The sequence below is a fragment of the Falco punctatus genome (genome assembly GCF_963210335.1).
Source record: "Falco punctatus genome assembly, chromosome: 7".
NCBI classification, from domain to species: Eukaryota; Metazoa; Chordata; class Aves; order Falconiformes; family Falconidae; genus Falco; species Falco punctatus.
Genome location: NC_137587.1, coordinates 22,550,229 through 22,565,306, shown reverse-complemented (window position 1 = coordinate 22,565,306; position 15,078 = coordinate 22,550,229). Strand labels below are relative to the sequence as shown.

Genomic DNA, 15,078 nt, shown 5'->3' with positions numbered 1-15,078 from the left:
TTAAGAGAGCTGCTGAAACTTCCTTTGTTCCCACATGTTGCTTTGGAGGCAAGCTGTCTGTAACAGCATAGCACTGTTAAATTTTTTGATCAGGGATCAGACTCTTCAGGCAAACTCCGCTCAGTCCTGGTGACTTATGCGCAACCCCATCTGCCTTGGCTCCTGCAAATTTCTACCGCTGACAAAATCTTACCTTCTTTTCTCTGAAAGATAACCCCAAGGCAGCAGACTCTTCCTCACCTTTAAAATAGCTAACTTGTCACATCCTCCAGTCCCGCAGTTATGATGCGCTATGAATCTGAAGTGACAGCTTTGCTCTGCCCCACACATGAATGCAAACACCTGACACAGGATTTTTGTTTAATTTTTAACCATAGACCAGGATTCAGCTTGGCTCTGCAAAATCTTAGCAGGAGGTGATGGGAGGACAAAGAAGTGTCTGAAGAGCTTATACTTGCAATCTTTTAATGATGACAGCACTCATCCACGTAGCTTCTTTTTAAGTAATAACTAAGATATTTTATAATAGCTACCATACAAGATGATTCCAGATGATATGGCTACTACAGAGTAATCAGTCCCATAGGATTAGAAGCAGTCTGCTGAGCCTAAAGCCTTAACATCTGATAATTATTCATCATCTAATGATAACCATATTTTCTGTAACGTATTATTACTTATATGTTAATGGCAGCCTCACAGTATTAAAAAGCCTGTCACGCCCAGCACCACACTGCCATTTATTTCCTGTATGTATACCACTTGCTGTCATCAATGTCTCTTCTCAAGCCTTTTTAGCTGCTGACCCAATTTAATGCCTTGCTGGAGATTGTCTTCCCAGCTGTAATTACAGTAAAAAAGGACTACACAACAAGTATATTTCTCCAGTGCCCATAGCATCTGTTAACTCTTCCCTCCACGTACACGCTTGCCTGCTAGACATGCTCCAAGAAGATATGCATTTGGCAGCATAAATTCTGTGTCTTTCCAGTACAATTCACCTTTAGCTGGCATTTTGCAGTGCTACACATGCTTAGGAAAGAACTTAGAGCAATTTGTAGTGTTACTCACAAGCCTGCAATCCAGCTGTACCTCAGTGGTGATTACAGCATGGCCATCACTCAGTTTAGCCTAATTTGGTTGCTCTTTCTCTGACAGCTTGACACTAAGATTGCAACAAGCTTTATCTACAACATGATAATTAGCAACACACATTAGAGTAAAACAGCTCATACACTACACATTAGCAATCTCTAAGATTATTTTAGCTGAATGACCTTCAGATATAGCCTTTCTAATTCTATAAAGTAATACACGTTTGGGGTTTATTTGAATTTTCCTGTGATTTCCCAGGATTCTTCCCTTTCTATTTCTAACATAGATCCAAGTTGTAGACTGTAATGCTGACAACTTGCTGGATGATCCTGGTAAGTGATCATTGATAGTATCAGCTTAGGCATCCCCAAATATCTAAAGAAACCCAACAAATAAACAGGCCACTATTTCTTTATTGCCCACCATTCCCTACAGAAGAAACACATTTTGAGGGGAAAAGGAAACCACATTGAAGGTATGCTTGTGGATCTTTTTGTGCTCTGTTTTTCACGCAGGAGGGCCATCGTTTGCTCTCTGCCTCTTCAAGAAAAAGTATTTCCCTGCCCATATGAACCTACTGGAGCTTAGAAAATGGTTTGCCATCAGACTTGGCCTTAGGATTTCCAAAGCTGGGGCACAGAGTTGATGGGTACCACGCTGTCCTGCGCAGATAACAGACACTGGCTTTGAAGGCCAGTGAGCATGTCCAGCCGGGTTCACACAACTCATGTATGGTACAGACACAGTTCACGCATAAGCAGGCATTAACAGATGTGTCTTTCGCAACACCAGGTGAAGGTGTGCTTTGACATCAGGACACCCAGAACAGAAGGATGCAGAGCATCCTATACACCCATATTTGTTAATCAGATCTTGCTATGTATCACTCCAAGAAAGTTTACTGCTTCATAACTTGAGACAGATGAAAGCGAACAGGGCTAGACACCGGCAGGGAGGGATAAGAACACATCAGCCGTGCCAGTTTCTGCAGCATCTGTACTAGAAAGTAAAGCTGAGACTGAAGTATCCTCTGCCATTTATTAACTAACACCTTTTTAGGATGGGGATGGAAAGTGATGAATCACTATCAAGTAAGGAACAAGTATTACAAATGAAAACTCACCAAAACACAGAAAGCTTGTGGGAGTCTTGCACTAGCTCTTGCATTTAGTGGAAAACAATACCTAAAAAACCTACTAGTCACAAGTAGGTAAATGCTTGATACTGACACAGTGTCTGTTAATACTAGCAACTGTTAACTCTAAAGCAAGAGCCATTCATTCACTGTGTAGGTAGCACACAGGGCCTCCAGCCACGCTTACCATAGCTGTGGGGGGGGGGGGAGAGGTATAAATACCACCCTAAGGCAATTGAGCCAGTGTTGAGCCAGTGTAGCCCATTAAGCGTTTGTTGGTCTCTCCAGATACAGCTTTGTGATGCACCACTAGTTATATAGCCTCAGACTGACAAGACAGATTATTCAACCTGAGAAGGCATATTGTTAGAATGAACTTCATTTCCTCCCACTTGACAGGGGGCAGAAAAGACTCATCATGCCCTTCCTCCTCTTTCACATGAGGAGGAGGGACTGCTTGGAAAAACAAACATTTACAACAGAATCAAGAGATAAAATCCTTAAAGTAAATTATTACTGTATTTCTCCATGACTTCCTCTCATCCTACTGTCTTGCTTTTAAATGTAAGTTTTGTTGGGTTGTTTTGTTTTTTTCTTTTTAATTTGAGCTGTAACCTTTTTTGGGACAAGTACAATCTTAATCTATTCACATGTAAATAGGACAGTGGGCATTTTATTCTATAAAATACAATTTGGTTTTCTTGAAGCTGGTGAATTCAACACAGAACTACATCATCTCCAGATGTAGCAACCTGCTATGTGACAGTGATGAGCAATCATAGTAGGCTCTCCTGAAGCCTATGCATTTGGTAGGTGATCCTGTTTAAATGTTAGACATAATACACCATAATACACAAAGGATTGATTGAAAGAGCACTCCATGGTATAATTCAAGACTACACAGGAAACAGCTTCTTAGACAGAAGCCGCAAAGATGCTTCTTGCTCCTCTTTTTTGAGGGGAAAAAAAGAAATCCTACAAGAAATTAGAGGAAAGAAGGGAAGGGAAAAGCCCCTTCAGTAGTCAACAAAGGAGGGCCAGAGATCAGAGAAGATCTCCACTCAGTAGCTTGTGGAAACAGGCAGCAGTGGTTGTCATACAACCTACAAAGTGTTGTAGCATTGTCCTTTGTGATGATCCAAGAGCTGCTATGCATGCTCAAAACATCATGGCCGTGTCTCTCCAGCATCAGTGCGTCACAATGCCAGGACTCAGCAGTGCTCCAAGTCACTAGCAGGAGATACTAAGCTACACTCAAGCACTCTAGAAAGTGAGCACCTCTATTCCATGAAATTTGCAGCTATGCAATATTGCACAACGGGACAAGTCAATCAAATCTCACGCTTCAAGGAGTAACATGATTTTTTCATCCTACAGGATGATAAAAAGCACTTCTTGACCATAGGATTTTACAAACAGTTGTTCTTATCTTTCTCCAAAACAGGAAGAGAAATAGGTGTTACAAATACAGCCAAATCTTACAAATTAAGACAAATCTTATGTAGGACACTAATTTGCACAAAAGAATTCTCAGAATCTTTTTATCACTTCTACTTTCTTTTTTTTTTTTTTTTTTTTTACTAGAAAAGAAGCAAAAAAGAGATAGTTGGAAAAGGCTGAGTTTCTATGAATTATTAACAGAAAATTGGTAGAAAAATGTTCTGGTTTCTGCCTCCCCCATTTTTAACATACACTTAACCCAAGTTCATTCACAGCCTGCTGATTAAAGCTATTTACATGCAGGTTGTGTTTCACCTCACATTAAAATATTATTTATAGCTATGGCACAGCTAAAAACCATCGTCTCTGCTAAATGAATAAGTATGACATAAACAACATTAAAATCAAGTTTTTCTAAGACTACATTTTCTTGAACTGAGGCAGTACTGGCTAACTTCCATTTATGATTCCTGCCCCCAGCCCAGTGGTTAGGCTAGATTTTTTCTTCTTTAATCCACACCTTTTTGCGATAGGACCAAGTGCCTTGCCTTGTAGGCATGTCCTGTGCAGGGCATGGAAAAGGTTAAAGTTACATTCAGGCTGCAAAGTCAGCCTTTCAGAAATTAAGAAATTAGAGAAAACAAAGAGAATACAGCTAATGACCATTTGTTTCAAGCAATTTGCTTGCTGCCATGCAGAAACTCTGTGGCAGAGGCAGAAAGCAGCTACATGGACTACCACTGCCTTGTCTTTTCCTTCTGCCCATTAACCCTCATCCTCTACACATCTGCTGCCTTCTGCAACAAGTCAGGCAGGGCCTTACGGGTGAACTGCTAAGTTGTGAGAAACTACAGAACAGGGGGATGCATGGTAAAAACGGTGCAACTGCAGGCAGAGGTAAGATTGTGGAGATGGAGACATTTAACATCCAAGAGCTCAGCAGGAAAAGCACAGAGATGAAAAGACATCAAGGTCTTCAGGAAGAATGTGAAGTTGAAAGACCACAACTGAGCAATGCAGACGACCACAGAGGACCAGCCCCTTCCAGGGGGCTGCAAAGCCCATCCTGTCCCTACTTGCTGACAACTGCCTAGCTCATTGCATGCTTTACTAGGACTGCTTCACTCAATAGCTCCCAAGGTCTATCCATCTACCTTGTATATCGCCCAATAAATAATGGCTTTATGCTTTAACATTGTAAATAGCCTGCTTGCAGCGTCTTTGTGCACAGCAAAACGTACCTCAACAAGCTGACTTACAGAGGAATGGTACCAGGGCTGATGTAGTAGAAAATTTAAACCTGGAAAGTATGGGAACTGCTCCCACAAGAATATCTCCATGCCCAAACTCTGACTACAGATCTACTTTTTGCAAATATTTTCTGTAGAGGAAAAAGAAGAATTTAAATTCACAAGGATCCTGAAAGTTTATCAGATTTCCATAACAGTTAACAGATAAAAATCATACAGGAAACATCCCCTGGATAATTAATTTTATTTCTCAAACATAATATGAATACTATATTAGATGAAAGTAGGGCAGAAAAATACACTTGTTTTTTCCTTTATGGCAATATCATCACACAGATGGCAAGAGACTCTTATTAACCACAGTAACAGTATTCCATCATTTGCACAATAATCTAAAGCTCTGAGACCAAGACTTTGATTCCAACATTGTGTAACTATCCACAGTTATTGCCTAAATTTTGAGCCAACCTGTAAAGTTATTGCTTTAGTTTTGCAGAGAAAAACACACCCAGGCATGGCGGAGAACATATACTGGATAGAGTTGTTCCAGGCTGTTTACTCGCACCACGTCACACAAACTGTCAGAAGTTTTGCGTGGATAAGTCAAAGCTATAAGTAGTGATGAAATTCCTAGAAAAAAAACCCAGGAATAATTTGTTCAAATTACCTTAGACTATTTTCATGGTGCGATGCTAAGGTTCTGGTGTTCTCCAGTCCCATTCCAGACACTGATCTGAGTGACTGAAGCGAGAGGGTTTGGGGAAAAGTTCTCATGAATACCCAACTTTTGCTTGCATCCTAACAAAAATTAGGAAAAATTTCCTGTGTTAGGTACAAGGAGATAATACAATAGCATTAACTTAAGATATATATATAGTTGTTTTTTTTTTTTTTTTACTGTAGATAACTTGGGACCCAATTCTGCAAGGTTGTCATATAAGGAATGATAAATTGCAGGGTAACATTACAATTGCGAAGAGGATAGGAGAACATATGAAAACAATTCACAGCCACTTCAAAGCCTTGCCCCAGAACAAGAGGTATATGGGACCTTTGTAGATACTGGAACCCTGTTCAATGGCTGCTATTACATGGATGCACAAGGACAGTGAAGAAAGTGTAAAGTTATATTTAGTACAGGCTCAGGAATCATGCTTAAACTCCCAGGGATCAACTCTGGGCACTACCATGGCTTGCTCAAAAAAAGCTTTTGAGCATTATCATAAACTGATCTGAACCCAAGTTCACATCTGGCTCCAAAAACGCATCTGACCATTTTACCTTCTATCCATTTTTAGTGGGATGGCTAAAAGTGTGCATTTTCAACTCTTTAAACGAACAGAAAGACAATACTTGAGCTGTTTCCTAGTTCCTTCCGTAAACAGAAGGCAATCTTGGAAAATGATGGAAGCAAAAACTATTACTATTAACATATTATTTCTTGCCTAGAAGGAGGAGAATATGCTTTTTCCAATAGATTCCAGCACCCAACCATCCTCCTAAAATGCATTTAAAGCAGATTTTAATTTGAAACACTGAGGTAAAACCCCTGGTGACCTTTCAAATTCAGGAAGAGACAAGTACAATGATTGATGCAAGTCCCTTCCATCATCCTCATTTTTCTAAACATAGCATAAAATGCCATCAATTTTTTTTCAGTTGCAACCCTAATGCACATTTTTGGGAAGCTAAAGTTCAAAGTTCCTTCCTCTTCGGTTATCTAGGAAGCTTTTCCATTTAAATCCAGGTGCCTTTTCTGAAAAAAACGAGCAGAACTGGCAGCTGAGCACAGTCCAAGACAGCAGAGAACTTTAGAAGTCTGCCAATACTGAAACCTTTGAAAGAAACATTTAGGTTTTTTTTTTTTTTTACTTTCTGGAGTGCGTGCACTTCTAAGAATTCCTTCTTTACCCGTCAAAGCTCCCAGATCACATCTCTTGGGGACAGCTGGCATTTTAAGGCTCTTTCTTCCAAGTTTCTGAAATGAGGTCATTCTTTTTACCATTGTCACCTTTTAGCAGAGTGAAGTTTCTTTTATCAAAAGCTTATCTTCTCACAATGCGCTTCAGACAAAACTTTCCATCAGCTCTTCTTCAGTTTGGAATTTGTAGGGAAACTTACACAACTACTGAAAATTCTTCCAAATATAGTTTCTATATTAAAAAAAAATTCCATTATCTGAGTTATTGTGCTTTGAATCAATATATTTTTCCTCTGGAGCTCAACGTGTTAAAAAAAGTACCCAGCAGAGAAAGCTCCTCATACAATCTGCACTGTTCTCATTAGACTTAGCTGGTACCGCATTTCAGAAAGCTGCTGAAATAGTAGGAATGATTCTGACCATATTCATACCACATCCCTAGTATTTTATGAACTTCACGAAACTACTCCAAACTTCTATCAGCACAGATAAGGTAAAACTCAGGGCACATGCACCAAGTGACAACAGGGATACCTAGGCTTATTCTACACTAAGATTTCTGGAATTTTTATCCGAAGTCAGCTGTGCATGCACCTGTGGCACTATGTCCTGCCGAACAGTAGTAAGCGGTGCAGCACTGCTCCCGTCCTGCTGCCTCAGCTCCCCGCCTGTGGGTGGATGCCCGGTCCTTGCTCCATTATATACTGTAGACAATCCCCCATGTCCACTGTTTCTGTACCGATTAAGTATCACTAGAACTGATTTAGCAGCATATGCATACTGTTTCTTGTTGATCGAATCCTGTTGGTTTTATTGGAATTAGTTCAGATTTGGAAAAGCCTAAAGCAGCGATGAATCAGACAAAATGGTTCCAAACTCTAGTTCTGCAAAAGACAAAGCTCTATCATCCCTTGTTTTCAAAAAAAAAAAAAATTTTAAAGATTTTCAGTTCTTTACAACTGAAAGACTTATTCTGCTGGGTAAACTGGGAACAGATACTGGTCTACCTCCTGTGTAATCCCTTCAAAGAACTCTAAAATATTTTCTAGTCCTTCAAAACAAGGGAGCAAACTCAAAATGTCAAGTTGAATTTGGTATGAGAATAAGATTAAGAAATTACCTTTTATTTTCATCACGTCACTGTACCACTGCACATGTTTTTTGCCAAATAAAAAAAAAACAGGCAATGCAAAAGTAACTAGCAACTTCTTCTGTAAGATGAAGTGTAACTGTAGTAAGCATAACTGTAACAGCAAATAATTTTCTGGCTGGCATCTGGTCTGCTTGTACCATTTTCTTCCCAATAGTCCCGGTTTAAGCTTAAAGATACCAGGGCGAAGTGAGACAGGGCTGCTACACTGATGAGATCTTCCACTTCCCAGGTGATGGACGACCCACCAGGGCACAGCACCAGCCCACACACACTGCCCACCTAAAGTGAGACCAGACATCACAATAGGAGAGCTTGAGGGAGAAACACAAAACTTCTGCACTGTGCAGTTCTCCAGCGACAACAAACTCTGGTCTAAGCTAGAAGCAACAGAAAAGCAAGTTTCTCCAGCTCCAAATTATATGCTATTCATATTTCACAGTTCTTGGTAGTCACCACAAAATCCTCCTCTGACTTTGTGGGGATGCAAAGAGAAGTTACTGTTAGGACTTCGGGTGGAACATACACTAGGAGGCAGACATCTGGTAAAAGTCTACGTATGGACTATACGGTTTCAGAGACTTTCCAATGGAATTATGCACTGTATCTTCCACACAGCAGGCTGAACTACAGAAAAATTTTTACACCTATACCACAAGCCATGAGAAATTAACACAGTTATTTTTGAGTTGCGACACTTGCCAACACTTAACTGAAGAGCATTTTGATGGAAATGGTACTCATTTTTCAGGTGAGCACAGCAATGCATGGCTTGGGAACAATGTCACTCTGCTCTGGAACAGCTCTAAAAAGGAGGTGGGACCTTTCAAAACTGGAGATCAGGCCATAAATATATCCATATGTTATTCAGTCTAATTCTTCTAGAAGAAAGGCAACCATGTAAGTGATAACAGGGACCAGGTTATCATTTCCACATAACTATTTCCTGCAGAAGAAGAAAGGGGCAAGCACAGAGACCAGAGGCCATAGAGGGATCAGATCAAATGCTGCTGTGCAACATTTAAGCATCTGGGGACCCGCAGCAGGTGGGGCTGGCCACAGGGCAGTGTGAGCCAAGCACGGCCTCCTCCGTCCCAGGGGGTACAGGAGACTGCCACACTGCCACAGCCCACGAGATCTTCTCTATTTCAGACATAGATGAGGAAGGGGAACTCATGGATGACTCCTCCTCCCTTTTAAACAGTACAACACAAAATGCAAGAACATGAAAACAGCAGTGCTGGTCAGACCAGAAAGCCACCTGCTCCTGCACCTTCCCTAAAACACCGGTCAATAGCACTGTCTACAGAAAAGTGCAAGGAATAGGCAATTGCAAAGATACTCCTTCTAAATCTATTCCTATGCATTAATTGTGGCTCCTGGACATTTTAGTGGGTACTCGAGCTTAAGAGATTTTTTTTTTTTTTAAGATTTTTTTTTTTAAGAAGAACTCCTTTCCACTGACTGCAGAACAACATCTTGACAGAGCAAGCATCACCCTTGCTCCAGCTACCCCGTTGTAATGCAATAATGTTACAGCTGATAATTTCATGTGACTTCATAACTAAGGTATGCCTTCCACCACTCAGGTAAGTTCATAAAGCTACTTTGACAAATGACAAAAAAAACCCAAGCCAAGGAGAGCGAATCACCTGCCCACTGCTATGAGAAAAGCAAGGAAGTTAAAAAGCAAGTCCATAGCTTCAGAGCTATTTGATTTGATTCTGCTTTAAAACCAGAGTTGATCCTTACTTTTACACTACATTCATTCAAAAAAAGCTAGAGAAACTAAAGACTGTTAGTGCCTTCACATTATGCCTAAAAGTGTCATTCTCATGGCTGTACAATGATATTACAGATGGTGACAGATACCAAGGTAATGGTTTGGTAAGTGTTGGGAGTACAACCTGTTTAATGAGGACTTTGCCACTAGATAGTTAAGGTACTCATTCAGAAAGGCATGGAAGCATACACCTACACCATTCCTATTAAGTAGAGCACGTAAGTGTGCATTTAACATGAAGCACCTGCTTATGTTCTGAATCACTTCTTTTGGGAGTTAGGTGTATGTTTACTGCCCTTTCAAAGAGGGATGCTTTGCTGATGTGATAACTACATAAGCTCATAAAATGTAACCACAAAGGAAATTTTGGAACAGGTCACCTAGAGAAGCTGTGGATGCCCCATCCCTGGCAGTGTTCAAGGCCAGGCTGGATGGGGCTTTGAGCAACCCGGTCTAGTGGAAGGTGCTCCTGCCTATGGCGGGTGTGTGTGGAACTAGACGATCTTTAAGGTCCCTTGCAACCCAAACCATTCTATGATATTAATTTAGAGTCTTTCAGGAATAACACCACCCCACCATGCAAGCTGACTGGGGAGGGTCTTACACTGAACCAGCAGAGGGAACCCAGGCACTGCACATTCTGGCTGCCACCCAGCAGCAGTGCTACTCATGTGCACACACAGTGGTGAGAGCTCCCTGCTTTTAAGCTGCAGCACTCTTTGCTGAGGCTGTAGCATGCCTGCTTCTGCTACAACAACCTAGAAAGGTATTTCTTAGTTGCCTCATGGTCTATCATGGATATACGGAGATTTCAGTCTACATACATTGAATTCATTTTTAAAGGACAAATATATTAAGTGTACTGTGTTTGTACAGTCTAGTCTACCCAATTTATATTTTCCAGCCTCACTACTTCATTCACATTGTGCCTGTCCTCTATTATACCATATAATCCAATGTTAACAGTACGCACAATAATGAAGAACACCTGAAAGGAAGACATGTTAGGACCCAATCCACAACTTGGCTATCTTAATTTTTTTGATATATATACACACATATATCTGTTTGGTAGCATATTCGTACTGCTTTCACACTGTATATATTGGTTGGGGGGGTGGGGGTTGTTGCCATTGATACAGGGTTTTCTGGCACAAAAAATTGCAAGTAGGAGTTTCTCCCCCACTGCCTGAGAATTTTTTCTGCTTAAGTGTTTTGGAAAAGCTACAGTAGGTTTCCCATGAGTTTTCTGGCAGCCTACATTAATCCCTTTTCAGCATCTTGAACTGAATTTGCATGTGAAAACAGATTACCCTAGGACAATTACAATGTCAACTGATTAAGAAACTCCTGCGCTGTCTAGGGTTGTGGAACTCATTTAGAAAGGACAATGATGACTTTGTGGACAAGTGAACACACTTGAAAGACATCAGGAAACTCAAAAATGGCTTTTTTCTTATAGCATCTCATTCTGTGGGAGAGTTATTGGCTTCTCCATAAGTTAGATTCACTCCACCACACACCACGTCTTTCCTGTTGGACTGCCCACAGCAAAGTTTCACACACTCTTTGAAGAAAAGCGTACCTGTATCCATTCCCCCTGAGGATATGAGCACTCAATAGATAATTCACAGAGTGACAGAGGTAGCTGAACCACATGAAAAAGAGTGCACTAAGTCAGAGGAATCCTCCACTGAGTCAGACCAGTGTGGATCTGAATAGTAACTCTGAACTCACTTTATCCACTGCCTTCATGACTCCATAAGCAATGATCAACCCTCCTTCGGTTTTCTCTCCACTGAAGAATCTCAGCATCTCCTCATAAGATGGCTGCTCTACATCCTTGATGATTTGAGTTGCCCTTCTCCGTATGTTCTTGAACTCCACTATGTCCTCCTTGAGATGTGGGCACCAGTAACATTAGCTTGTATAGACTTCATATGAGGAGCAGAAGTATTTGCTGGCTTCCCTAATGTCATCTCTGTCAAAAATGTGTAATTCCCTTCAGCTGTTTCCTCTTGAAGATAATCAATCTGCTGCTGACACCTGTTGTCAGCACTGAGGGCAGTTTAACAGGGAGTGGACATGATCTAGTGAAAATACTCTCATGGCCACATTGCATGCAGCTGGATTTCAGAAACTACAAATGTCCCCCATTCTCTTGCTTGTCAGGCATTTCAATTCTCTCCCTTGTAGTAAATACATACATCCCTGTAAGTAAAACTGCAAGGAGATGTTCCAATTCAGGCTGTCGGGAAAAACCAAGGGCTCAAAGGAGCCAAGATCCACTCGTATAATAACTGGTTTTCTACTCAGAATTACTGAAATCAGTTATTATATTCATAGACAGAAAAAACAAAATGTTTTACTACCACAAAAGTGCAGTTGTATTTATCACCCCAGCGAAACTCAACAGTCACCACCATCTTTTGATTTGAATGGCAAAAATCTTTAAGACGTGCAACAGGCACTTCTGCAATCCCCAGTTTCCCACAGCTGGCTTTCTGGCTAAGGGAAGTTCAGCCTTACTCTCAAAGGCACATAATTTCAAACATTGACAACTGTGCTACTATCTGAATTGCAAGACAGCTGCACCAACGTTGTCTTAGTTCTACAACCTTTTTCCTTCTCCTTTCATATCCTCTCCATAGTTGGTCCTGTACTTTGTCACATGCAGCAGCTCTCTCATTTCAAAAGACTATTACATGAATAAAAAAAATTTATAGCATTAATAATACAGATAATGTCTATTTTATGTTTTGTATAATACTGTACATGCATATGATAGCACCACTCACATATTGCCAAATAAAACGGACTCTATTTTGCTACTTTGCAAATATATTTCCTAGCAAGTCAAGAGCTTTTTACAGTGAAGATAGTTTTCCTGACTGTTAAAATCAGCCTACACTAACAGGAACATTCACCAGTCCTTTCTCACATACTTCTGGTAGGCAGCCTTTGCTCAAGCTTACCTTTTGTTTGTTAAAACTCATTTTAGATTTAGTAAGCTACCGCTCCAATATAGTAACTATAATTTATAAAATACAAAGTCCGAAACGCAATTCTTGAACTGAAACCAGTATTGTCTCACCTGCACATACACCCAGACCACTGAGATCCCAAGAAACACAGCTCCCAACAACAGCTCATGCACAGAGCATGCCTAAGAAAAGCAAGGACACTGAGCGGAGAGGAGTAAATACCCAGTCGTACCCACACCCAGAAACCGGGTGGCCTCACTTACCCACATCAATTTCACCTGAGCAGTTGCTTTCCAGCAGCTTTCCTAAAGATGATGTCTATAAGTAGCCAACCAAGAACCATGAAGTACCGATAACCAGTAACGAGCACAGCCACCTTTACCCTTACAACATCTAAAATGCAATCCTGAAAAGTACAATGTGATTTTCATTGCCAGAGGACACCTTCTGTTTTCACCTCTTGAAACTGAAAGAGCTAATTAACAATGTTGTGTTTTTCTGTGACTGGAGGGCAGGCTAAACTTGATCCAATTCCTCTCTCACAGAACATGACACATTTTAAAGGTACCAACACCAGCATTTTCTTGCTCTCGATTACTTATGCTTCTTGATTTACAACTTACTGCAGTATTAGGAAGCACATACTGCTCCACTGATTTGTTTCAAGTTTAAACTGGGAATTAAATCCCCCATGATAACCTCAAACATCACATAGCACTTTACCAAATACGTATCTTCCTAACAAGGAGACAGTACTTGGATCCACTGTGTACTTTTCATCTGACACTGCTGTGTTTATGAAGTTTAATTAGCCTTCCATGACAAGATGGGAGCTGCTACACTAATAGCCTGCACTACTCTGGTATAGTGTCTTTAGGACCACAATAATGGTCTTGCCAGTTACTGTATTTTTCCACCCTGGGATGAGGGTTAAGCGCTGGAATAGGATGTGCCCACAAAGCTGAGAATTATCTAGCCAGAGGGTGGCCTCCAGTGGCAAGTAGCCAAGCTAAGGCCAAGCCAGGCCCCAAAAAGGGGGCTTTTCGGAAAGTGGCCTCTGCGTGGATGTCGGTAGACGCCTCACAAAAAGGGTGTGACCTGTTTTGTAGTTGGAAAAATATTTTTCAAGAGTGCTACTGTTCTTAGAAATTATTCTTCTCCTTAAAAAGGCTGCTGAACCACTGGTTATTATTGGCACTCAACAAATAAATAATAACTACCTTGGAAGTGACCTGGATTTACCAGTTCATCAGCTATGCTGGTAACCTGTCTACTAAGCAAAAAAAAGGCAATTCAGTCCAGTACAATATTTATACATGTTTGTAATATTGCTCATTGTGTGATTGTCCTGCTAGAAGAGAGAGGAGAATAGAGCTCCCTAGTTGCAATCTGAGTTAAGATGGACAACAAGTATTGCAATACACCCGTATCGATTAGTTGTCAATGGGTCACCTCTCATGGTGTGTTACGGATTGCAGGCTCTCCTGATTGTCTCAGCTACACTGGGCACCAGTTGTACTTGGAGTCCAACTCAGCCAGCCTCACACAGGGCACCAGTTGTTGCAGCACAAACAAACTTGCAGGCTGCAACAAGGCTTTACTGTCAGTCAGGTTCTACTCCCCATACTGTTTCTCATTCCTCCAGAGGTCAGACCACACTGCTGCTCCTCCATCCAACAACCTCTCCCACCCTCCTCAGCGCTATTTAGCCACTTAGCAGGAACGAGCTACAGCTGCACATCATCCATGTCAATCAACCCACTGCCTTCGGGGCGAGGCCACAGCTGCATGCTATCAATGTTAATCAACCCACTGCCTCCATTCCTCTACACTCCCTCATACTTTTTTTGAGTTTGGAGCACATTTTGGAATTGTGCTAAACTACGAAAGAATAGGGACAGTGAAAAGATGTGCAGGAACTGGTACTTGCAGGGGATCCCCTGGAACGTACCATGTACTTCCCAGTTTAACACAGGTGATGAGGATGTATACATACATACACAATCCTCCAGTGAAGGGATACACTTGCATTTTATAAGGATAAAAGTGCGCCCCTCTTTAAAGGACGCTTTGCAAAGAGGGTGGGAAGCAGAGGGCTTGCCTTGATTCTATTTTAAAGCATCTGCCTCAAAACATTTAATTGCTTACCAACTACAAATACATGCATTGGAAGCGGATACAAATACAGATTCATTTTGAGGCAATTGGCATTATTACTTTCCGTAAGTGATGAAAATTACCATGTAAACCAAAGTCATAAACTGAGTGAAATGATTGACTCCCAAACCACCATCCAAGCATTAAAATCTCCAAATTGGTA

General features: G+C 41.0%; 1 protein-coding gene across 9 annotated transcripts in view; it reads right to left on the bottom strand.

Moving 5' to 3' along the window:
* RGS6 (regulator of G protein signaling 6) overlaps positions 1-15,078 on the bottom strand; it is a gene marked incomplete at its 3' end in the record, with an annotated part of 299,068 nt that overhangs the window by 133,984 nt on the left and 150,006 nt on the right. The gene's annotated exons all lie outside the window — the stretch shown is intronic.